This window comes from Sinohyriopsis cumingii, chromosome 3 (genome assembly GCF_028554795.1).
Source record: "Sinohyriopsis cumingii isolate HCF-2022 chromosome 3, ASM2855479v2, whole genome shotgun sequence".
NCBI lineage: Eukaryota > Metazoa > Mollusca > Bivalvia > Unionida > Unionidae > Sinohyriopsis > Sinohyriopsis cumingii.
In genome coordinates, this window is record NC_142963.1 from 120,399,799 (window position 1) to 120,427,554 (window position 27,756).

Consider the following 27,756-nt stretch of genomic DNA (forward strand, 5'->3'; position numbering starts at 1 on the left):
TTTAATTTTATATCAACGCACAAGGAAACGGTTCATAATGATTGAAGCGACGCACATTCATAACTAAATATAAAACATAAGCCTAAATCATATTCTAGCATGATCCATGTATGGAAATTTCTAACCATAACGTTAAATTCAAGCTTAAAATATTTATTAACTGTATGTAGTCTAATTCCTCAAAGAATCGCTTCGAAGCTAAAAGTATATCAAAAAGGTTTCACGGGTTGGATGGGTGGGGCTGGGACATGTTTTTAAAAAACAATTACGGGTCACAGTTAATTATCTTTAAATTTACAAAAGAAAGAACCAATATTACATCTATTACATTCGTTAAAAAATAGATTATCTTGATATTAAGGAGAAAAAGATAATCTTGGTCGAAAGAAACTCCCCCTTTTCGCCAAGATTAAATATTTGGCCCTTTGCTTTGTGCATAGAGTCAAATGATGTTACTAATTTACTCCAACACCATCCCCTACTAGTTAAGGTTGTTGCAGAGGCGTATATCATTGGTCTGCAAATCACGGAACAAACTGATTTGTTTCTTCTAAAATCCTTGATTAGATGAAACATCAAATTTCCACCAAAAATAAATTAGTGCAAAAAGTAAAAGCGTATTATTGATATTTTACCAAGGCAAAAACCGTTAGATGAGCACTGAGCTTGCAGGAAATCATTCTGTCATTTACTTCTATCTTAACAGATGTTACTGCATTTGCATTCGAACGGATGTTTCCGCAGACAAACTAAGTTGGTTAATTATTCACCATCTGTTTCCACATCCTTAGCGCAGTCAAGTAAAAGTCAAAGTGTCACAGGAATTCAGTGTTTTGATGACGGCTGGAGATAGAAATATGAATATATGTCTGTGCAGGCATGAAAAAGAAGTCGAACACAACACAGAAGAATATTTGTATATGACGAACGATACCGCAATACGCATCAGTACAAATTTAAATATTGCAAGTTTTAACCAGTAGACAGATGACGAGTCACAGCTGCAGTCCTCTCCTTTGTGTATGTGCATGGATCGTTGCAGCTTCTAAAAACCGTACAATGTCATAAGTGAGAGAGCTGTTGCGAAAATGTATTTACAACGTGTGCGAGACCTTGCCAGAAACATGCAGAAAACTCGTGAAAATACTTTATAAGTTGTTTTGTTACACGCAAAATATAGCGATGACTTGTATAGTCACATTTTATCTCAAGTAATACAAAAATTGAGCACGGTTTTGACCTCTTTACCACACGTTTCCTCCAATGAGCGTCGCCATTTAAACAGCTTTAATTTATGATGACCCTAATCTCACTTTCCGGTTATATTTTGCGATGTATACACAATGGGTAGCTTTTTATGTGGTTTTCTTTTTATCTCTTTTAGTGGTGTTCGGGTGGGGTTACTTAATTAGAAAGTCAGTTATATTAAATATTTAAAGCTGTATTAGGTAAGATTACCATAGAGAATCAAAATCCTGGCTTCATTATATTTCAGCTAGACCTGAAGTAAGTTACCTTTTTAACCCTCGAAGTTATGAACATTTTATAAGCCGATCAAGAGTTTTGAGACACTTTCGTGTAACCATCAGCAGTCTCTGTCACACGATTTAATTAGGCTGGCCCCATGCCATTTAAAATTCCAGACACTACCTTATGTGGCCCCAGGTCATTCCAAACCCCGATAACTGCCCAACACATGATATCAATATCAGGCTGGACCCGATCGTCGCAACCTAAGGGGGACAATCTTCTACCCTTCTCTGTCCCCCTTGACTGCTTATGCGCAAATTGCCTCCTTTCTCATGAGTGTCACACTGTGTTGTTGATGATACTTTTTGGTTTTTAATTATTCACGAAAAAGAGGAAATCTCCGCACAGGAAGTCACGGGTGATACAGAAACGTAACGGATTAACGGATTGTCACACGTGGCTTGCGAATATTGCTAGCCCCGTGTTATTCCAGACCCAATACCTTACCTAGACACGATATTAATAAAAGGCTGTCTCCAGGTCAATAACTGCCCCATACGGGATAATAACGCTACGCTCACCCCTAAGCCATTCCAGACTTTAATAACTGCCGCAGACGTGATATTAATATTAGACTGACCTCAGGCCAATCTAAACTTCAGTAACTGCCCCACACTTTATACTAATATTTGACTGGCCACATGCCATTCCAGACCTCAATAACTGCCCCACACGTTATGTTAATATTGGACAGGCCCCATGTTATTACAGACGTCAATAACTGCCTAACCGTGATATTACTATTACGTAGGTCTCAGGCCGTTCTAGATCCCAAGGACTACCCCAAATGTGTGATATTTATATTAATTTGGCTCCAAAACATTCCAGAAAACATAACTGTCCCAAAAGTGTTCTTCCATGATTTTTTTTTCAAGCATAACGCAAGCGTGATCATAAATATTAATGGAACATTATGATAAATTGGAGAAACACAATGCAGTTTTTTAATATTTACGGAGGTTATTCATTGCTGATTTTAGTATATATTATCACTGCAACATCCCATCGAATTTCAGTCAGTTATTATGTTGGTCAAAGTTCCACAAATATTAGCTTTTCAATAAGCTTGAAAGTGAATGCTCCGCTATCGATCCAATGATTGGTATGGAAAGCAGGAGCGGAAGAAGTGTGTTTGTTTGCTCTTAGCGCAAAGTACATGGAAGAAGAACCCGCACAAAGGTAAGAACCGCAGACCCACGGGAAGCTACCGACAAGCTTTCTTATATACACAGATTGCCTGAGCCAGAGGTGAGATGGCAGTGATAGGTAAAGCCGAGCACTTTATACCACACAGCCACCCCGGCCGCCGGCGGGAGAAGTAGACGGCCAGAGAAGAACGGCGTGCCATCTATTTCAAACAGAAGAAATCTTTTCATGTTGAAGAGGTGTATATCTTTTATCTTATCGTTGTTGTTGTATACGGCTATAAAAAAGGTCCCAATGCTGTGTATAGCCAAATAATCAGTGCACAGATTGGATAACATACAAAGGTTTGTGGTATGACGCCTCTAATGCAATGTTGTTTCTTGTTGGCCCCAGAAACATGGTTGAAAAAACTGGCATCTACGTTTCTTTATGTTTGCTTTAGCGGGTCACGAACCTTGCATAATGCTATGTGATTTCAAATTGTTTCATGAATTGGCAGATAGTACCGTTACCTTACTGTTACACAAGCACCTGACAACCGATTTACAAAAAAGGATGGGGACTTTTTTCAAAGTGAGGTGTAAAAAGGTATGGTGGACCACTTCAAGAGGCTACAGCTTCATTAAATGTTTGTACAATAAATGAATTAATATTAGTCATTTATTTTTTGTTGAAAAATCTGCAGTCTGATGTGTAGGAAGATCTTCTTGATTTTAATTTTCTTTCTTTTGAATATTTTGAAATTAATTATACGATGATATCGATTCAATTCAAAGAGTGTTATGAGACCTGTAATTGGCAAGTTAGTGCTATGGAATGTTCCTGCACTTGCACGTGCACAAAAGTCACATGACTAATGCCAAGATTGCCGATGCCGATCCTGTTGATGTTCTCTCACTAACTGTCAAGAATGGACTATTTGGTATGTGCGAATGCAGCGTAGAGTCACATGGCAGGATCTCATAAATATGCAAGCCAGCACATTAGCACTTTTATCATACACACAAAATACACGTGATTTTGCACATGTCAGCGATCATAAACCCTTAGCTAGCTGAAACTGTTATAGGAAAAAGTAGACGGAATAACATCTCCAAACCAGCATGAAGCCAGAAAAAAATTCGATGTATAAGACGGATTGATTTCCCCAAACAACGTTTAAATCTTAATCTTTCATACACACAGTGACGTAATATTACATAACGTGATCCCATTCGTGATGACCGAAATTCAAAATGGCTGCGTCTGCAGCACATATAACATGTTTCACGGAAAAAGCGGAAAATGCCATGGTCTCCCGATACCTGACAATGATTTAGTTCAGCACCGGTATTTCACTGTGTCAATTAACCCATTAGAGGTCCTTTCCCATAAGGATTTGGGGTACATTGTCATTACAAAGAATGTTTCAACTATCGTTTAAAATTAATGCTCCTCAAACCTAATAATCAATGTTTCATAGATAAATATCTTACAATCATGCAGATAACTGATAATAAAAGTTAATGTTCAACCTTTCTTTGAATTATTGCATCATCGTCCCTACAACGATTTGGTATTTTGGTTATGGGCCGTTTCATTGTTGGAAAAACATGAAAACGTCTGTGCAATATTCAATAAGAACAGCAAAAAGTAATTTCTCTAAAAAGCATTAATTATAGGCTTTTATCTGAATCCAGTGGGTGTGGGACCTAAACCCATCGATGTATGGGGTAATACGCATTTCATGACATGAAATACTTTTTTATAGGAAAGCTGTGATACATCCAGTTTCAAACGTTAATACAATACTTGAAGTAGAATTGAAACAAGGAAATAACTATGAATTTCAAAGTCAAGAACATCTACAACGAAGCAAAACCTTTGAATTTCAAAGTCTTCGAATACAAACGCAGGCTAGGATCAGAAATGCCTCACTGGAATATAGTGAAAAGCTATTCAACATCAAGCTGTGTTGCTCACTAGATTTTACTTATGCTATATTTCTCGTGTTGCCATCCTGACAACACGTGCTCGTAGCAAACAGAAGCACAGGTAATCAAAACTAATTAATAACAAACCATTATATAAACGATTTGATGTGCGTTGGCACCAGGCTGGTACACCTGCAAGATAACTAGTTTAAAATGCTGAGGCATTGATCAAAATCTCCAGAGTATGTCAACAGAAGGACGTTACCAACAGTGAGTTTTGCAATAGGAGATAATCCACCTTTGTTTCAACCTGAACCGAACATTTAAGAACTGAACATGTTATTTAAATAATCATGAACTCATGAAACTTGAAAATCGATTACATATTCTATGAATGAAGGCAGCGTGTGTGCGTGTGTGTGTGTGTGTGTGCGTGTGCGTGTGTGTGTGTGTGTGTGTACCCGTGCGCTAATAAACTTTTGTGGTGCCATCATTTTATTACAAAGAACAGCTTTTGTGCCAGTTACCAACTCATTCCTAACACCCCACCCCAATCTTCCTACATTTCACCCATTACCCTAAGGTCAAAGTTAAATTTCACCCATTATCCTAAGGTCAAAGTTAAATACTATAAACATTTAAGCTGAGAAAAAAGCTCCGGACAGTGTCCCCTGTGTCTAGTTACCGGGGCAATTTCCCAACCCATAATCCTCTTGCCGCCATTAGTTATTTCAAAAAGATTCAAAAAAGAACTTTTGATTTCGACGATTTTATTTTCAGAAGACGGTGTGCCTGAGTGTGCGCGCGTGTGTGTCTATGTATGGATGTACATGGTGAAGGTTTGGTACCAGTTACGTATAGGAACTGAAAATTGTTTCATGCTAATTGAAGATCTCCCATATGTATGATTGTCAGTACATTTAATGTCAGTATCAACTTAAAATATGTATACATGTGACTGGTAAAATGTTCAGAGTGGTGACTCTAACAAGCCCATTAGCTACATTTCAACGGCAGGATGGGGGCTCCGACAAGGCCACTGACAACATATGAACGGTGGCTCGAACCAGCCCACTGACAACATTTCAACAGCAGGATAGTGACTTCAACAAGGCCACTGACAACATCTGGACGGCAGGATAGTGACTCTAACAAGCCTACGTGCAACATTTGAACAGTATGATATTAGCTCTAATAGGAGTTATGTATATTTAAATTATATTGTGATTGACCTTTGTCCGTGCTTGAGTGTAAAGATTTGACCCTAATGACTTTTCTCCTTTTCTATAAAGATTTTCGCTTCAATTTCAGTTCAAGGTGAAAACTTATTTACAAACGTAGAATGTTCTGGAAGCGAACTTGTTTACAATTTGATGGAATGTTTCATTTAAAATGACCCACATCCTGGGCATTCTATTGCGTCTTAAATCAAGTGAAATTCATTCATTCATGTTTTTAAGTTCAGTCTGTGGAATCATTTACTGTTATATTCATATATTATAAATTCGAAATACCCACAGTAGGTAGGGTTGTGGTAGTCCACGTACATTTTAAAGAATAGGCTGGATTATTCCCTAAATCTTCCGTCAGTATCAGTAGAGGTTTGGGGCTAATTGACCGGCCTAAGGTATAATTCAAGAGGATTCATTTGTTTGAACTATTCATCGGAACTGAAAGGTGCTCATTCACTTTTTGGTCTAAAAACTGCTTTTAGATAATTGTGAATTCGTTCAAAGACATTCTGGGTTTTATCACTGTGATACATCAAGACTATTGGTACATCAGCACATTCAATTTCGAAATTCATTCGGAACTTTCTAAACGTTTGGGCTTATGATAGAACATTTACGATTATTTGAAGAGCATGATGGTGTCTTCGAACAGGGGATTGTCTACATTTGAACTATAAGATCGTGGCTTCAACAAGGCCACGGGCTACATTTAAATAGTAAGATACTGACTTAGCAAGGCCATTGGCCTCTTTTGAAAGTATCAAAGGTCACATAAATCACAACATACTCATTTTGATCCATTAGAATTGTAATAAATGCATCTTCCTGTCACTGATCTATACTGACCCCCAAACTATTTTCTACTAGTATTTATTCTACGACAATAAACCGTTGTGAAACTTTGCTATGCCTGCATGATCCGTTTCACATTTAAAAGTGAAAATTACATACATCAGATCTGTAAATAATGCATGTCTGGGTTTCAGCTTGACACGTGGAGTTTTCATTTTTAACCACGTGTGACATAAAATCTCATGCGCAGATCCAAACTCAAAGGTTATGTGAACTCCATACCAGTACTTCCAGAAAGACTTGCAAATGTCAATACACTTATTTTGCTATATCTCATTAAAAGTTTAAATGTGTAGGGTAGATTTTGAAGAATAATGCATTTCCATTTCTCTTATGTATTGAGAGAGAGAGAGAGAGAGAGAGAGAGAGAGAGTGATGTAAAGCGAACATCATGATTTGAAATCACCAATTGTAAACCTTATAAATTAGAGGAAATATTAATTAGTAAATACTTTAAAATTCAAAAACTGAATCGAGTCTATTGCATCAATAAAATCGGACCTATGTACTCATTGGATATACGCTTATATTCAGCAGACGCCGGCAGGTTAATTACCAAACAGAAAAGTACAATTAAAAATTCGAGTTAACACAGGATACCACATTTATTTAGTACTTAAAATGTTAAGACTAAAAGTAAAGAAAATGAATCATACACAGTGTAACAGTAGCATATGTATAACAAGATCAAAAGTTGTAATCAAAATATCGTCAAGATAGCGACTGTTAAATATAAAGATTAGATTTCTTTATAAAGAAAATACGAGCTAACTGAGAACTTCGTGGCATTATAGCATTTGTTATAGCAGTCCGCAATACACTACCTTACTATATAAGCAGTAGCAAATGTAAAGGAATGTAAAGGTATCGTTTGTAACGGCATCATTTAAAACGGTATCCTTTGTAACAGTATCCTTCATCGTTTGGTTTGCTTTTCCAAACGCTTTCGGTAACCTTAACACTCAAGTCATCAGCTGAACCAATTCATCAGCCGCCCCGGTCTTACAAATATTTCACAACACTTTTGCCTCGCAACACGAAACAGTTTGCATGCAGTACGAAACATGATCTTCAACCTCAACAGCATTCTCTTTCAAGAAATCATCAGCCATATGCCTGATGAAAATGCATATGCCCTCTGACTAGCTGACAAAATGTTATGTTCGGAACAAGAGCATAACCTTCACTGTAACGTAATTTTCATTGAGGTTATCCCCTAGAGGAATATATGAAATAAGGAAAAAATGAAAGGTTTACAGTGGCAATAAGAGCAATCAATGAACAGGCTGACGGAAGAATCAAAACCAAAGGCAATCTCTGCAAGAATATGTGAATATGTGCAAGTGGCGGTTCATATATAGGTATATAGGAAAGTTTCTTAATTCAACAGGACATAAGTAATATGTTCCATTCGTTATTATAAAGCTATCCTTTTTAACAAAGAATGAATATTTTGATGATAACCTGTTGAATTAAGATATAGTTAACACACACACACACACACACACACACACACACACATATATATATATATATATATATATATATATATATATATATATATATATATATATATATATATATATATATATATATATATATTAGAACTTTTTGTTAATTCTAGTAGAAGTGTGTACTACAATTGTTCTTGTACTATTTTATTTTGTTTATCTAATTAATTAGATTATTATATTCTCTATACGTGGCTCGTGTTGTTTTATTCTATATCGCTGCTCAGATCTCCATTTATTTCATCCATTCATTTCATATTTTAATATTCGCTCGGTCCGGGTTATATAACCGTGGTCGGTCATCTTCTATACATCGATAACAAATATTTTAAAGCAACAAGCCGTCACACGTTTTTAAACCTAATTATCATTTGCTAAAAAACATTTAATGTATAGCTATCAAATAAATTTTTGCAATTTGTATTGTGATTCACTGGAACTTTGATAATAAATTTTGCACTAAAGTTGATTATTTTATGGAATCCGATGGGACCGTATTTATCTTTTTCATGCACTCAATTCAGCAGACAAAAATGTTAATTGTAACATATACATAAATTAAATATAAATGTTTCTGGCATCGCTTTTCTGCGCTGGCATTTTTAAGACCATCCTATATTATGGCAACATGTAGAAGAAAAAGCTTCAGTCTATAAAATCTAATTGGATGCAAACAATAATCATAGATTATGAATATTCTTTTGGAAGGGAGCAAGAGATGCATGGGAAGTTATATTTTTGAACCAAGAATATATTCCCCACCATGTGGGCAAGTAATGTTTGAGGAATCACATTTTCCACCAAGAAAATATGAGATTATGAGAATCGGATCTAAGACAGGTGTTACGGATTTGGGAGGGGTTGTACATATGTTCGAAACAAGGTCATGCTCGATTTGAATGTCTAACATACATTTCTGTAAAAATGCAATTTGCTGCTCGTGGAGTGTATGAAAATGCGATGGGAAAAAATAGCAGCCATCTCCTCAACGTTTTAACAAGATCTTTAAAATGCTTGAGTTCAAGAGAAGTACGGAATGATGACGCAGCCAGAAATCATTACGAGCTGAGAGTCAACATAGTATGCTTCATTATTCTCTGCTGAAGATCCCCAACCGTACAGGTGTATAACTTTGGTGGAAACAATGGGGTAATTATCTTTGAATTTCTACATGTCTGTCGTAAGACTCGGCCGGGATTGGAGCCCGCGATCTCCCTCATCCGAGTCGGACGCTCAAACTACATAGACCACCGGAACGGACAAGTGATCTGTAAAAGCGAGCGACTTAGACTACTAGGCCACCTCCAGCCTCACTTCCATCGCTCAAATAGAATGGTCTGCATGTATAGCCTCTCTTCCATCACCCAATAGAATGGTCTGCATGTATAATTTCTCCTTCATCACCCAATATAAGTATAGCCTATAAAGGGCTGAAAACTGGCTTTAAAAACGTCCACAAAACCAAACCACACTAAAATGAAAAAAGCAGATGTTGTTTCAGTTCCCTCGCAAAGATCTACACTGTCTCAGTCTGAAAACCTTGAAGTATAGCAAATGTAGAGCTGATAACTGGGAATAAAATTTGAAAATCTGTTTGAAGGTCTGTTTTCTGAGATTACAATTCCATCAAATCTTGAATGCGTATCGAATATTTAAAACTTCAGCTTCGAAAAATGCTTCACTTTGTATTTCGTCAGGAAATATTGATGGGCTCTGGCCAGATTTGTATCTCATCAACTTGAATGAAATTCAGATTTGCAAACATAACAATCAAAGAATCTGGAAGCTGTGCGATCAAAATCCAATCGAAGATGAATATCATTTTGTAATATTGAGTCCTGCCTTGAATAAAATAGAAATTCATTACCAAGATAGTGTCATGTTAATCCCTTATTAGGAAACTGAACGATTTGCCAGCTGTGTGCGCTGTGATTCTAAAGAATAAAACAACTGTTTCTTTCACGGAAAAGACTTAGGATTAGTGTCTTAGGCTTGGATTATTGTCGTAGACTTAGGATTTATGTTGTAGATCAGGACGGATTGTGCAATACCCTCCAATAAGTGCGAATCTGGAATACATAAACCAATATCTCAATACAACAAACAAACCTGAAGTTAGACGAAAGAAGCACATGCGTTTACACCTTTATGTCATTATTATACTGACTTTATTTAAAAAAGGGCTAAACAATTAGTTACATGGAACTAATCCTCTTCGCGACACTCAATTATTTGCATATTTTCATAAACAATACATTCTTGCATGCACAATGAAGAAAGGCACAAACAAGTCTTAATTCCTTATGAGGAAAACAAACAATATATATAAGTTCATCCCCCTCCCCCCAAGAAACCAAAATAAAACATTTTTAAAAATACAATAATAAGAAGCTACATTTACATATGGACTTTATAAATAAGTTATAAGCACATGGTCTACATTTATATATGGACTTTATAAATAAGTTATAAACACATTGACCAACTAGGTTTACTCTGTACAAAAATAGTGAGACAACAAAGTGAATGCGTTAAGTTTGACTTTAGTCATGGTGACAGTACACTCGTCAATATTGTCGGAAATCCTAATTTTCCAATCAGTCTCAGTCAGTTCCTGGCGCTAAAAATCGTGATCTGTATCATCAGACCTCGATATAGGTATCATAGGTACATGCATTGCACTGAAAAACATTAAGCAAAGAAAAACAAAATGAAAAAGAATATTGCTTGAAGGAAAGCTGTTTGCGAGTCTACACGAGATTAAAGAATAAATAGTTTATTTGTCCATACGCTATCATGGTCTACATAAATGATCACCACTCACCCCACCAGAATATCACTATGTGTAAGTAGAGTGTGTAATATTTAGAATAAGTTTGATCAGTTATCACGTATACAGTTTTGCCCATGTTAGTATGGCTGAAATGTCCATAAGTTTTTCACCACTGGCTGTAATTTGACACCGTCTTCAAATTACAAATATTAACAATTATCTACTTAAGATAATAATAACTTACACGTGGAAGTGAATTTGTACCACCTATGAAATTAGATATTAATCTCTCATTGTCAATAACGAGAGAGGGAGAGAGAGAGAGATGACAGCTTGGTAAGCAAACTTATACTTTTGAAACACACGCATGTAACACACACACACACACACACACTTCGCACAACATACAATTCAGGTATTCTCAGCAGAAGACAAGGATAGCGACAAGGGCAAAGTATCAGTAATCTCTAATCTAAAATTATAATCATTTACAACTGTGATTGTTAAAAGTATAATATAAAATATCGTTTAGCATTTTTTCATTGACGTTTAAATCCAATTCTTGTAATCAAAATGTATGCATGATTTGAAAATATCGCAAATAAATTACACATATGATAGTCATACCATCTATTTCAATATAAACGTCATGAAATTCATACAATCTATCGATGTATTCATGTATACATCATGACATTCATACCATGTATCGATGTGTTCATGTGTAAGTCATGACATTCATACCATGTATCGATGTGTTCATGTAAAAGTCATGACATTCATACAATCAATCGATGTGTTCATGTATAAGTCATGACATTCATACAATCTGTCGATGTGTTCATGTATAAGTCATGACATTCATACCATGTATCGATGTGTTCATGTATAAATCATGACATTCATACCATCTATCGATGTGCTAATGTATACATCATGACATTCATACCATGTATAGATGTGTTCATGTATACATCATGACATTCATACCATGTATCGATGTGTTCATGTATAAGTCATGACATCAATACCATGTGTTCATGTATACATCATGACATTCATACCATCTCTCGATGTGTTCATGTATAAGTCATGACATTCATACAATCTATCGATGTATTCATGTACAAGTCATGACATTCATACCATGTATCGATGTGTTCATGTATAAGTCATGACATTAATACCATGTGTTCATGTATACATCATGACATTCATACCATGTATCGATGTGTTCATGTATAAGTCATGACATTCATACAATCTTTCGATGTGTTCATGTATAAGTCATTACATTCATACCATGTATCGATGTGTTCATGTATACGTCATGACATTCATACCATGTATCGATGTGTTCATGTATACATCATGACATTCATACCATCTATCGATGTGTTAATGTATACGTCATGACATTCATACCATCTATCGATGTGTTCATGTATACATCATGACATAAATACCATCTATCGATGTGTTAATGTACACATCATGACATTCATACCATCTATCGATGTGTTAATGTATACATCATGACATTCATATCATGTATCGATGTGTTCCTGTATAAGTCCTGACATTAATACCATGTGTTCATGTATACGTCATGACATTCATACCATGTATCGATGTGTTCATGTATACGTCATGAAATTCATACAATCTATCGATGTGTTAATATATACATCATGACATTCATACCATCTATCGATGTGTTCATATATACGTCATGACATTCATACCATGTATCGATGTGTTAATGTATACATCATGATATTCATATCATGTATCGATGTGTTCATGTATAAGTCATGACATTAATACCATGTGTTCATGTATACATCACGACATTCATGCCATCTACCGATGTGTTCATGTATAAGTCATGACATTAATACCATGTGTTCATGTATAAGTCATAACATTCATACATCTATCGATGTGTTCATGTATACGTCATGACATTAATACCATATGTTCATGTATAAGTCATAACATTCATACCATCTATCGATGTGTTCATGTATACGTCATGACATTCATACCATCTATCGATGTGTTAATATATACATCATGACATTCATATCATTTATCGATGTGTTCATGTATAAGCCATGACATTAATACCATGTGTTCATGTATACATCATGACATTCATACTATGTATCGATGTGTTCATGTATACGTCATGAAATTCATACAATCTATTGATGTGTTAATATATACATCATGACATCCATACCATGCATCGATGTGTTCATGTATACGTCATGAAATTCATACAATCTATCGATGTGTTAATATATACATCATGACATTCATACCATCTATCGATGTGTTCATGTATACGTCATGATATTCATATCATGTATCGATGTGTTAATGTATACATCATGACATTCATATCATGTATCGATGTGTTCATGCATAAGTCATGACATTAATACCATGTGTTCATGTATACATCATGACATTCATACCATGTATCGATGTGTTCATGTATAAGTCATGACATTCATACAATCTTTCGATGTGTTCATGTATAAGTCATGACATTCATACCATGTATCGATGTGGTCATGTATACGTCATGACATTCATACAATCTATCGATGTGTTAATATATACATCATGACATTCATACCATTATTCGATGTGTTCATGTATACGTCATGACATTCATACCATGTATCGATGTGTTAATGTATACATCATGACATTCATATCATGTATCGATGTGTTCATGTATAAGTCATGACATTAATACCATGTGTTCATGTATACATCATGACATTCATACCATGTATCGATGTGTTCATGTATACGTCATGACATTCATACAATCTATCGATGTGTTAATATATACATCATGACATTCATACCATCTATCGATGTGTTCATGTATACGTCATGACATTCATACCATGTATCGATGTGTTAATGTATGCATCATGACATTCATATCATGTATCGATGTGTTCATGTATAAGTCATGACATTAATACCATGTGTTCATGTACACATCATGACATTCATACCATGTATCGATGTGTTCATGTATAAGTCATGACATTCATACAATCTTTCGATGTGTTCATGTATAAGTCATGACATTCATACCATGCATCGATGTGTTCATGTATACGTCATGACATTCATACCATCTATCGATGTGTTCATGTATACATCATGACATTCATACCATCTATCGATGTGTTCATGTATACGTCATGACATTCATACCATATATCGATGTGTTCATGTATACATCATGACATAAATACCATCTATCGATGTGTTAATGTATACATCATGACATTCATACCATCTATCGATGTGTTAATGTATACATCATGACATTCATATCATGTATCGATGTGTTCATGTATAAGTCATGACATTAATCCCATGTGTTCATGTATACGTCATGACATTCATACCATGTATCGATGTGTTCATGTATACGTCATGAAATTCATACAATCTATCGATGTGTTAATATATACATCATGACATCCATACCATGTATCGATGTGTTCATGTATACGTCATGAAATTCATACAATCTATCGATGTGTTCATGTATACATCATGACATAAATACCATCTATCGATGTGTTCATGTACACGTCATGACATTCATACCATGTATCGATGTGTTAATGTATACATCATGACATTCATATCATGTATCGATGTGTTGATGTATAAGTCATGACATTAATACCATGTGTTCATGTATACATCATGACATTCATACCATCTATCGATGTGTTCATGTATAAGTCATGACATTAATACCATGTGTTCATGTATCCATCATGACATTCATACCATGTATCGATGTGTTCATGTATACGTCATGAAATTCATACAATCTATCGATGTGTTAATATATACATCATGACATTCATACCATCTATCGATGTGTTCATGTATACGTCATGACATTCATACCATGTATCGATGTGTTAATGTATACATCATGACATTCATATCATGTATCGATGTGTTGATGTATAAGTCATGACATTAATACCATGTGTTCATGTATACATCATGACATTCATACCATCTATCGATGTGTTCATGTATAAGTCATGACATTAATACCATGTGTTCATGTATCCATCATGACATTCATACCATGTATCGATGTGTTCATGTATACAACATGAAATTCATACAATCTATCGATGTGTTAATATATACATCATGACATTCATACCATCTATCGATGTGTTCATGTATACGTCAGGACATTCATACCATCTATCGATGTGTTCATGTATACGTCATGACATTAATACCATGTGTTCATGTATACATCATGACATTCATACCATCTGTCGATGTGTTCATGTATACGTCATGAAATTCATACAATCTATCGATGTATTCATGTATAAGTCATGACATTCATACCATCCATCGATGTGTTCATGTATACGTCATGACATTCATACCATCTATCGATGTGTTAATGTATACATCATGACATTCATATCATGTATCGATGTGTTCATGTATAAGTCAAGACATTAATACCATGTGTTCATGTATACATAATGACATTCATACCATGTATCGATGTGTTCATGTATACGTCATGAAATTCATACAATCTATCGATGTGTTAATATATACATCATGACAATCATACAATGTATCGATGTGTTGATGTATAAGTCATGACATTCATACCATCTATCGATGTGTTAATATATACATCGTGACATTCATACCATCAATCGATGTGTTCATGTATACATAATGACATTCATACCATCTATCGATGTGTTAATGTATACATCATGACATTCATATCATGTATCGATGTGTTCATGTATAAGTCATGACATTCATACAAGGTGTTCATGTTTACATGATGACATTCATACCATGTATCGATGTGTTCATGTATACGTCATGACATTCATACAATCTTTCGATGTGTTCATGTATAAGTCATGACATTCATACCATCTATCGATGTGTTAATGTATACATCATGACATTCATATCATTTATGGATGTGTTCATGTATAAGCCATGACATTAATACCATGTGTTCATGTATACATCATGACATTCATACCATGTATCGATGTGTTCATGTATACGTCATGAAATTCATACAATCTATCGATGTGTTAATATATACATCATGTCATCCATACCATGTATCGATGTGTTCATGTATACGTCATGAAATTCATACAATCTATCGATGTGTTAATATATACATCATGACATTCATACCATCTATCGATGTGTTCATGTATACGTCATGATATTCATACCTGTATCGATGTGTTAATGTATACATCATGACATTCATATCATGTATCGATGTGTTCATGTATAAGTCATGACATTAATACCATGTGTTCATGTATACATCATGACATTCATACCATGTATCGATGTGTTCATGTATAAGTCATGACATTCATAAAATCTTTCGATGTGTTCATGTATAAGTCATGACATTCATACCATGTATCGATGTGTTCATGTATACGTCATGACATTCATACAATCTATCAATGTGTTAATATATACATCATGACATTCATACAATCTTTCGATGTGTTCATGTATACGTCATGACATTCATACCATCTATCGATGTGTTAATGTATACATCATGACATTCATATCATTTATCGATGTGTTCATGTATAAGCCATGACATTAATACAATGTGTTCATGTATACATCATGACATTCATACCATGTATGGATGTGTTCATGTATACGTCATGAAATTCATACAATCTATCGATGTGTTAATATATACATCATGACATCCATACCATGTATCGATGTGTTCATGTATACGTCATGAAATTCATACAATCTATCGATGTGTTAATATATACATCATGACATTCATACCATGTATCGATGTGTTCATGTATACGTCATGACATTCATACCATGTATCGATGTGTTCATGTATACATCATGACATTCATATCATGTATCGATGTGTTCATGTATAAGTCATGACATTAATACCATGTGTTCATCTATACATCATGACATTCATACCATGTATCGATGTGTTCATGTATAAGTCATGTCATTCATATAATCTTTCTATGTGTTCATGTATAAGTCATGACATTCATACCATGTATCGATGTGTTCATGTATACGTGATGACATTCATACAATCTATCGATGTGTTAATATATACATCATGACATTCATACCATCTATCGATGTGTTCATGTATACGTCATGACATTCATACCATGTATCGATGTGTTCATGTATACGTCATGACATTCATACAATCTATCGATGAGTTAATATATACATCATGACATTCATACCATCTATCGATGTGTTCATGTATACGTCATGACATTCATACCATGTATCGATGTGTTAATGTATACATCATCACATTCATATCATGTATCGATGTGTTCATGTATAAGTCATGACATTAATACCATGTGTTCATGTATACATCATGACATTCATACCATCTATCGATGTGTTCATGTATAAGTCATGACATTCATACAATCTTTCGATGTGTTCATGTATAAGTCATGACATTCATACCATGTATCGATGTGTTCATGTATGCGTCATGACATTCATAACATCTATCGATATGTTCATGTATACATCATGACATTCATACCATCTATCGATGTGTTAATGTATACGTCATGACATTCATACCATCTATCGATGTGTTCATGTATACATCATGACATAAATACCATCTATCGATGTGTTAATGTATACATCATGACATTCATACCATCTATCGATGTGTTAATGTATACATCATGACATTCATATCATGTATCGATGTGTTCATGTATAAGTCATGACATTAATACCATGTGTTCATGTATACGTCATGACATTCATACCATGTATCGATGTGTTCATGTATACGTCATGAAATTCATACAATCTATCGATGTGTTAATATATACATCATGACATTCATACCGTGTATCGATGTGTTCATGTATACGCCATGAAATTCATACAATCTATCGATGTGTTAATATATACATCATGACATTCATACCATCTATCGATGTGTTCATGTATACGTCATGATATTCATACCATGTATCGATGTGTTAATGTATACATCATGACATTCATATCATGTATCGATGTGTTCATGTAGAAGTCAGGACATTAATACCATGTGTTCATGTATACATCATGACATTCATGCCATCTATCGATTTGTTAATGTATACATCATGACATTCATATCATGTATCGATGTGTTCATGTATAAGCCATGACATTGATACCATGTGTTCATGTATACATCATGACATTCATACCATGTATCGATGTGTTCATGTATACGTCATGAAATTCATACAATCTATCGATGTGTTAATATATACATCATGACATCCATACCATGTATCGATGTGTTCATGTATACGTCATGAAATTCATACAATCTATCGATGTGTTAATATATGCATCATGACATTCATACCATCTATCGATGTGTTCATGTATACGTCATGACATTCATACCATGTATCGATGTGTTAATGTATACATCATGACATTCATATCATGTATCGATGTGTTCATGTAAACGTCATGACATTAAAACCATGTGTTCATGTATACATCATGACATTCATACCATGTATCGATGTGTTCATGTATACGTCATGACATTAATACCATGTGTTCATGTATACATCATGACATTCATACCATGTATCGATGTGTTCATGTATACGTCATGAAATTCATACAATCTATCGATGTGTTAATATATACATCATGACATTCATACCATCTATCGATGTGTTCATGTATACGTCAGGACATTCATAGCATCTATCGATGTGTTCATGTATACGTCATGAAATTCATACAATCTATCGATGTGTTCATGTATAAGTCATGACATTCATACCATCTATCGATGTGTTCATGTATACATCATGACATTCATACCATGTGTTCATGTATACATCATGACATTCATACCATCTATCGATGTGTTTATGTATACGTCATGAAATTCATACAATCTATCGATGTGTTCATGTATAAGTCATGACATTCATACCATCCATCGATGTGTTCATGTATACGTCATGACATTCATACCATCTATCGATGTGTTAATGTATACATCATGACATTCATATCATGTATCGATGTGTTCATGTATAAGTCAAGACATTAATACCATGTGTTCATGTATACATCATGACATTCATACCATGTATCGATGTGTTCATGTATACGTCATGAAATTCATACAATCTATCGATGTGTTAATATATACATCATGACAATCATACAATGTATCGATGTGTTCATGTATAAGTCATGACTTTCATACCATCTATCGATGTGTTAATATATACATCGTGACATTCATACCATCAATCGATGTGTTCATGTATACATAATGACATTCATACCATCTATCGATGTGTTAATGTATACATCATGACATTCATATCATGTATCGATGTGTTCATGTATAAGTCATGACATTCATACCATGTGTTCATGTATACATCATGACATTCATACCATGTATCGATTTGTTCATGTATACGTCATGAAATTCATACAATCTATCGATGTGTTAATATATACTTCGTGACATTCATACATCTATCGATGTGTTCATGTATACGTTATGACATTCATACAATCTGTTGATGTGTTAATGCATACATCATGACGTAAATACCATCTATCGATGTGTTAATGCATACATCATGACATAAATACAATCTATCGATGTGTTAATGTATACGTCATGACATTCATATCATCTATGGATGTGTTCATGTATACGTCATGACATTAATACCATGTGTTCATGTATACATCATGACATTCATACCATCTATCGATGTGTTCATGTATAAGTCATGACATTAATACCATGTGTTCATGTATACATCATGACATTCATACCATGTATCGATGTGTTCATGTATACGTCATGACATTCATACCATGTATCGATGTGTTAATGTATACATCATGACATTCATATCATGTATCGATGTGTTCATGTATAAGTCATGACATTAATACCATGTGTTCATGTATACATCATCACATTAATACCATCTATCGATGTATTCATGTATACGTCATGACATTAATACCATGTGTTCATGTACACATCATGACATTCATACCACGTATCGATCTGTTCATGTATACGTCATGAAATTCATACAATGTATCGATGTGTTAATATATACATCATGACATTCATACCATCTATCGATGTGTTCATGTATACGTCAGGACATTCATACCATCTATCGATGTGTTCATGTATACGTCATGACATTAATACCATATGTTCATGTATACATCATGACATTGATACCATCTATCGATGTGTTCATGTATAAGTCATGACATGCATACCATCTATCGATGTGTTCATGTATACATCATGATATTCTTACCATGTGTTCATGTATACATCATGACATTCATACCATGTATCGATGTGTTCATGTATACGTCATGAAATTCATACAATCTATCGATGTGTTCATGTATACGTCATGACATTCATACCATGTATCGATGTGTTCATGTATACATCATGACATTCATACCATCTATCGATGTGTTAATATATACATCATGACATTCATACCATGTATCGATGTGTTCATGTATAAGTCATGACATTCATACCATCTATCGATGTGTTAATATATACATCGTGACATTCATACCATCAATCGATGTGTTCATGTATACATAATGACATTCATACCATCCATCGATGTGTTAATGTATACATCATGACATTCATATCATGTATCGATGTGTTCATGTATAAGTCATGACATTCATACCATGTGTTCATGTATACATCATGACATTCATACCATGTATCGATGTGTTCATGTATACGTCATGAAATTCATACAATCTATCGATGTGTTAATATATACATCATGACATTCATACCATGTATCGATGTGTTCATGTATACGTCATGAAATTCATACAATCTATCGATGTGTTAATATATACATCGTGGCATTCATACCATCTATCGATGTGTTCATGTATGCGTTATGACATTCATACCATCTGTTGATGTGTTAATGCATACATCATGACATAAATACCATCTATCGATGTGTTAATGCATACATCATGACATAAATACCATCTATCGATGTGTTAATGTGTACGTCATGACATTCATATCATCTATCGATGTGTTAATGTATACGTCATGACATTCATACCATCTATCGGTGTGTTCATGTATACCTCATGACATTAATGCCATGTGTTCATGTATGCATCATGACATTCATACCATCTATCGATGTGTTCATGTATAAGTCATGACATTCATACCATCTATCGATGTGTTCATGTATACGTCATGACATTAATGCCATGTATCGATGTGTTCATGTATACGTCATGACATTAATACCATGTGTTCATGTATAAGTCATGACATTCATACAATCTGTCGATGTGTTCATGTATACATCATGACATTAATACCATCTATCGATGTGTTCATGTATAAGTGATGACATTAATACCATCTATCGATGTGTTAATGTATACCTCATGACATTCATATCATGTATCGATGTGTTCATGTATAAGTCATAACATTAATACCATGTGTTCGTGTATACATCATGACATTCATGCGATCTATCGATGTGTTCATGTATACATCATGACATTCATACCATCTATCGATGTGTTAATGTATACATCATGACATTCATATCATGTATCGATGTGTTCATGTATAAGTCATGACATTAATACCATGTGTTGATGTATACGTCATGAAATTCATACAATCTATCGATGTGTTAATATATACATCATGACATTCATACCATGTATCGATGTGTTCATGTATACGTCATGAAATTCATACAATCTATCTATGTGTTAATATATACATCATGACATTCATACCATCTATCGATGTGTTCATGTTTACGTTATGACATTCATACCATCTGTTGATGTGTTAATGCATACATCATGACATAAATACCATCTGTCGATGTGTTAATGCATACATCATGACATAAATACCATCTATCGATGTGTTAATGTATACGTTATGACATTCATATCATCTATCGATGTGTTCATGCATACATCATGACATTCATACCATCTATCGATGTGTTCATGTATAAGTCATGACATTCATACCATCTATCGATGTGTTCATGTATACATCATGACATTCATACCATGTATCGATGTGTTCATGTATACGTCATGACATTCATACCATCTATCGATGTGTTCATGTATACGTCATGACATTCATACCATGTATCGATGTGTTCATGTATACATCATAACATTCATACCATCTATCGATGTGTTCATGTATAAGTCATGACATTAATACCATGTGTTCATGTATACATCATGACATTCATACCATCTATCGATGTGTTAATGTATACATCATGACATTCATATCATGTATCGATGTGTTCATGTATAAGTCATGACATTGATACCATGTGTTCATGTATACATCATGACATTCATGCCATGTATCGATGTGTTCATGTATACGTCATGAAATTCATACAATCTATCGATGTGTTAATATATACATCATGACATTCATAGCATGTATCGATGTGTTCATGTATACGTCATGAAATTCATACAATCTATCGATGTGTTAATATATACATCGTGACATTCATACCATCTATCGATGTGTTCAAGTATACGTTATGACATTCATACCATCTGTTGATGTGTTAATGCATACATCATGACATAAATACCATCTATCGATGTGTTAATGCATACATCATGACATAAATACCATCTATCGATGTGTTAATGTATACGTCATGACATTCATATCATCTATCGATGTGTTAATGTATACGTCATGACATTCATATCATCTATCGATGTGTTAATGTATACTTCCTTTCATTCAGACCATCTATCGATGTGTTCATGTATACGTCATGACATTCATATCATCTATCGATGTGTTTATGTATACTTCGTGACATTAATACCATCTGTCGATGTGTTAATGCATATTTCGTGACATTAATACCATCTATCGGTGTGTTCATGTATACCTCATGACATTAATACCATGTGTTCATGTATGCATCATGACATTCATACCATCTATCGATGTGTTCATGTAGAAGTCATGACATTCATACCATCTATCGATGTGTTCATGTATACGTCATGACATTAATACCATCTATCGATGTGTTCATGTATACGTCATGACATTAATACCATGTGTTCATGTATAAGTCATGACATTCATACTATCTATCGATGTGTTCATGTATACATCATGACATTAATACCATCTATCGATGTGTTCATGTATAAGTCGTGACATTAATACCATCTATCGATGTGTTAATGTATACCTCATGACATTCATATCATGTATCGATGTGTTCATGTATAAGTCATGACATTAATACCATGTGTTCGTGTATACATCATGACATTCATGCCATCTATCGATGTGTTCATGTATACATCATGACATTCATACCATCTATCGATGTGTTAATGTATACATCATGACATTCATATCATGTATCGATGTGTTCATGTATAAGTCATGACATTAATACCATGTGTTGATGTATACGTCATGAAATTCATACAATCTATCGATGTGTTAATATATACATCATGACATTCATACCATGTATCGATGTGTTCATGTATACGTCATGAAATTCATACAATCTATCTATGTGTTAATATATACATCATGACATTCATACCATCTATCGATGTGTTCATGTATACGTTATGACATTCATACCATCTGTTGATGTGTTAATGCATACATCATGACATAAATACCATCTATCGATGTGTTAATGCATACATCATGACATAAATACCATCTATCGATGTGTTAATGTATACGTTATGACATTCATATCATCTATCGATGTGTTCATGCATACATCATGACATTCATACCATCTATCGATGTGTTCATGTATAAGTCATGACATTCATACCATCTATCGATGTGTTCATGTATACATCATGACATTCATACCATGTATCGATGTGTTCATGTATACGTCATGACATTCATACCATCTATCGATGTGTTCATGTATACGTCATGACATTCATACCATGTATCGATGTGTTCATATATACATCATGACATTCATACCATCTATCGATGTGTTCATGTATAAGTCATGACATTAATACCATGTGTTCATGTATACATCATGACATTCATACCATCTATCGATGTGTTAATGTATACATCATGACATTCATATCATGTATCGATGTGTTCATGTATAAGTCATGACATTGATATCATGTGTTCATGTATACATCATGACATTCATGCCATGTATCGATGTGTTCATGTATACGTCATGAAATTCATACAATCTATCGATGTGTTAATATATACATCATGACATTGATAGCATGTATCGATGTGTTCATGTATACGTCATGAAATTCATACAATCTATCGATGTGTTAATATATACATCATGACATTCATACCATCTATCGATGTGTTGAATGTATACGTTATGACATTCATACCATCTGTTGATGTGTTAATGCATACATCATGACATAAATACCATCTATCGATGTGTTAATGCATACATCATGACATAAATACCATCTATCGATGTGTTAATGTATACGTCATGACATTCATATCATCTATCGATGTGTTAATGTATACGTCATGACATTCATATCATCTATCGATGTGTTAATGTATACTTCCTTTCATTCAGACCATCTATCGATGTGTTCATGTATACGTCATGACATTCATATCATCTATCGATGTGTTTATGTATACTTCGTGACATTAATACCATCTGTCGATGTGTTAATGCATATTTCGTGACATTAATACCATCTATCAATGTGTTAATGTATATGTCATGGCAATAATATCATCCATCGATGAGTTACTGTATAGCGTTAATGTATACATGATGACATTCATACTATGTATGTGTTTATGTATACAACATTACAGTTGTGCCATGTATAGATTTGTTAATGTATACATGACATTCGTATCGGCTATGGATTAATATATCCATCGTGACATTCATTCCATCTAATTATGTACTAACTTATATAGCATGACATTCATGCCATCTATGTGTTAATATATAAATGACATTCGTATCATCTATGGGTTAATGTACACATCATGACATTCATTCCATCTAATTATGTCCTAACGTATACATCATGCCATTCATACTATATATGTATTAATGTATACATCATGTGCCCATCACATAATTTGGACAAAGTTCATCAGTCACTTTAATAATACAAAGCAAGACACACCTAGTAAGATAATAGTTAATCTATACATATAAGGGCAATCAATCATATCTATATGGAAAAAAAAATTAATGTACAAATACATGCATGTATATATTCTGTCTAACAGTATGCATTACACGGCAACATAAATATACATAAAATGATAACTTTTTGAATTCATAGACATACAGGTACATAATAAATGTTTCAGTTTTGTGAGCTAATTTCCAGTTCATAAAACAGGTATAATATCCTTGTGAAAGCACATATAATTTGATGGCACATATATAATTTATTATGTATCGAAGGCCTAATGTCATTGTGGTAGCACATATAATTTATTATGTATCGAAGGCCTAATGCCATTGTGGCAGCATATATAGTTTATTATGTATCGAAGGCCTAATGCCATTGTGGTAGCATATATAATTTATTATGCATCGAAGGCCTAATGCCACTGTGGTAGCACACATTATTTATTATGTATCGAAGGCCTAATGCAACTGTGGTAACACACATAACGTATTATGTATCGAAGACCTTATGCCATTGTGGTAGCATATATAATTTAATATGTATCGAAGGCCTAATGCCATTGTGGCAGCATATATAATTTATTATGCATCGAAGGCCTAATGCCACTGTGGTAGCACACATTATTTATTATGTATCGAAGGCCTAATGCAACTGTGGTAACACACATAACGTATTATGTATCGAAGACCTTATGCCATTGTGGTAGCATATATAATTTAATATGTATCGAAGGCCTAATGCCATTGAGATAGCACATATAATTTATTAGGTACCGAAGGCCTAATGCAATTGTGGTAACACACATAATTTATTATGTACCGAAAGCCTAATGCCATTGTGGTAGCACACATAATGTATTATATATCGAAGCCCTAATGCCATTGTAGTAGCACATATAATTTATTAAGTATTGAAACACTTTTTATTTCACCTACACTCCTTTTCATAATGCTGCGAAAGGTAAGTTGCGATTTCCTGGAAAAGTCATCTCCCCTAACCCTTACTCCGAAACAAATAACATTACAGTAGTAGTAGTAGTAGCAGTAGTAGTAGTAGTAGTAGTAGCAGCAGTAGTAGTAGTGTTGTTATTATTAATTTTGAATGCCGTATTTTTGTTGTAATAATAACATTGTGTACGAGTTCCATGTGAATCTATTTCTCTGTATACAACAAAAATACTTTCACTTGTATATCATTTTATCTACTTCATAACAAATCTTTGCTTCATGTTCACACATACAAATTACACATAAATGATTAGTAAACTAAACCATACAGATTATCAAAAAAGAACGATAAGTACAATTTGAAAAAGTAAAGAAAACTTATAAATACATTTGTCTTGACTTCATCACACTGTGGTAAGTCTTCTGCCCAGTCAGCTTTCTGGTACTGTGTACGTCACTATCATCCCTGACATGACTGGTTGTGGATGGGAGAGAGAAGATTAAATTACAGCCGGCAGCCTAGAAACAGCCAAATATTAGCGGAACCTACATTACATATCTTTAACTGTATTGTGTGAGAGATAAGAACTATTTGAGGCAAACTCTTGGCTAACTAAGGCGAGCTACCGAATAACGCCCACAAATAGCAAACAAGCTTAATCCTGCCTTCAGATATGTTATCACTATATTTATACTTTTTCATTGTAATTCATTTTTGCCAGGCTCTTACATGTTTAAAAGGTTGGAAAAGAAACATTTTAATTTTAATAAAAACAGCGTTTTTCGGATCTTATTCAATGTGCAAACTGAAATAAACATTTCCAATGTTTTATTATATACGAATGTGTGCAATGTAGAAACATATTACCGAAACATTTTTATCCTTCGTCAATGTTCACGTGTGATAAATTTGTCCTTATTTTTTCACATATGAAAATATACTATTTCCAATCATGCCATGCGACGCTTGATTGTGCGTGCCTACATATGTTATCCCAGTAGCCAAATACACCAACATGTTGTGAGCTAGAACAAATAAACATACACTGTATTACAGGTCAGATAAATTATACTGACATAAGAGATTTTACTCGACGCCATTAGCGTCTCTAGGAAGTTATTTCCCCTTACTGCCGTGACAATAATGGTAACTCTGTGATGCATTACTGAATCTAACGTTGTAGTCAAATACGTTCAGATAGTTGATCATGTCAAACTAATCTTCACACCCTCTTATATCACTAATATTTTAGTGAAAGTGATGTGAATTAACGAAAAGGGCTAATGATGTGTTGTACTGAAGATAGAGTTTTATATTCTATGTTTACATTCAGGAGCAAGTTGGTTATATAATAAAATACAATTTTCTTTTCCAGAGTAAACACAAAATATATTCCATCTTGTTGTGTCAAAACTATATTTCAATTCGTGGTT

At 34.1% G+C, this 27,756-nt stretch overlaps 1 protein-coding gene and 1 long non-coding RNA gene across 4 annotated transcripts in view; both read right to left on the reverse strand.

The window, feature by feature from the left end:
* LOC149803698 (voltage-dependent calcium channel gamma-7 subunit-like) overlaps positions 1-27,756 on the reverse strand; it is a 173,032-nt gene that overhangs the window by 79,695 nt on the left and 65,581 nt on the right. The gene's annotated exons all lie outside the window — the stretch shown is intronic.
* LOC149803699 (uncharacterized) lies at positions 8,907-11,112 on the reverse strand. The gene is made up of 2 exons (XR_016420249.1): positions 10,727-11,112; positions 8,907-10,253 (listed from the first exon to the last, which is right to left on the reverse strand). It is a non-coding gene; the product is annotated as an uncharacterized LOC149803699 (long non-coding RNA).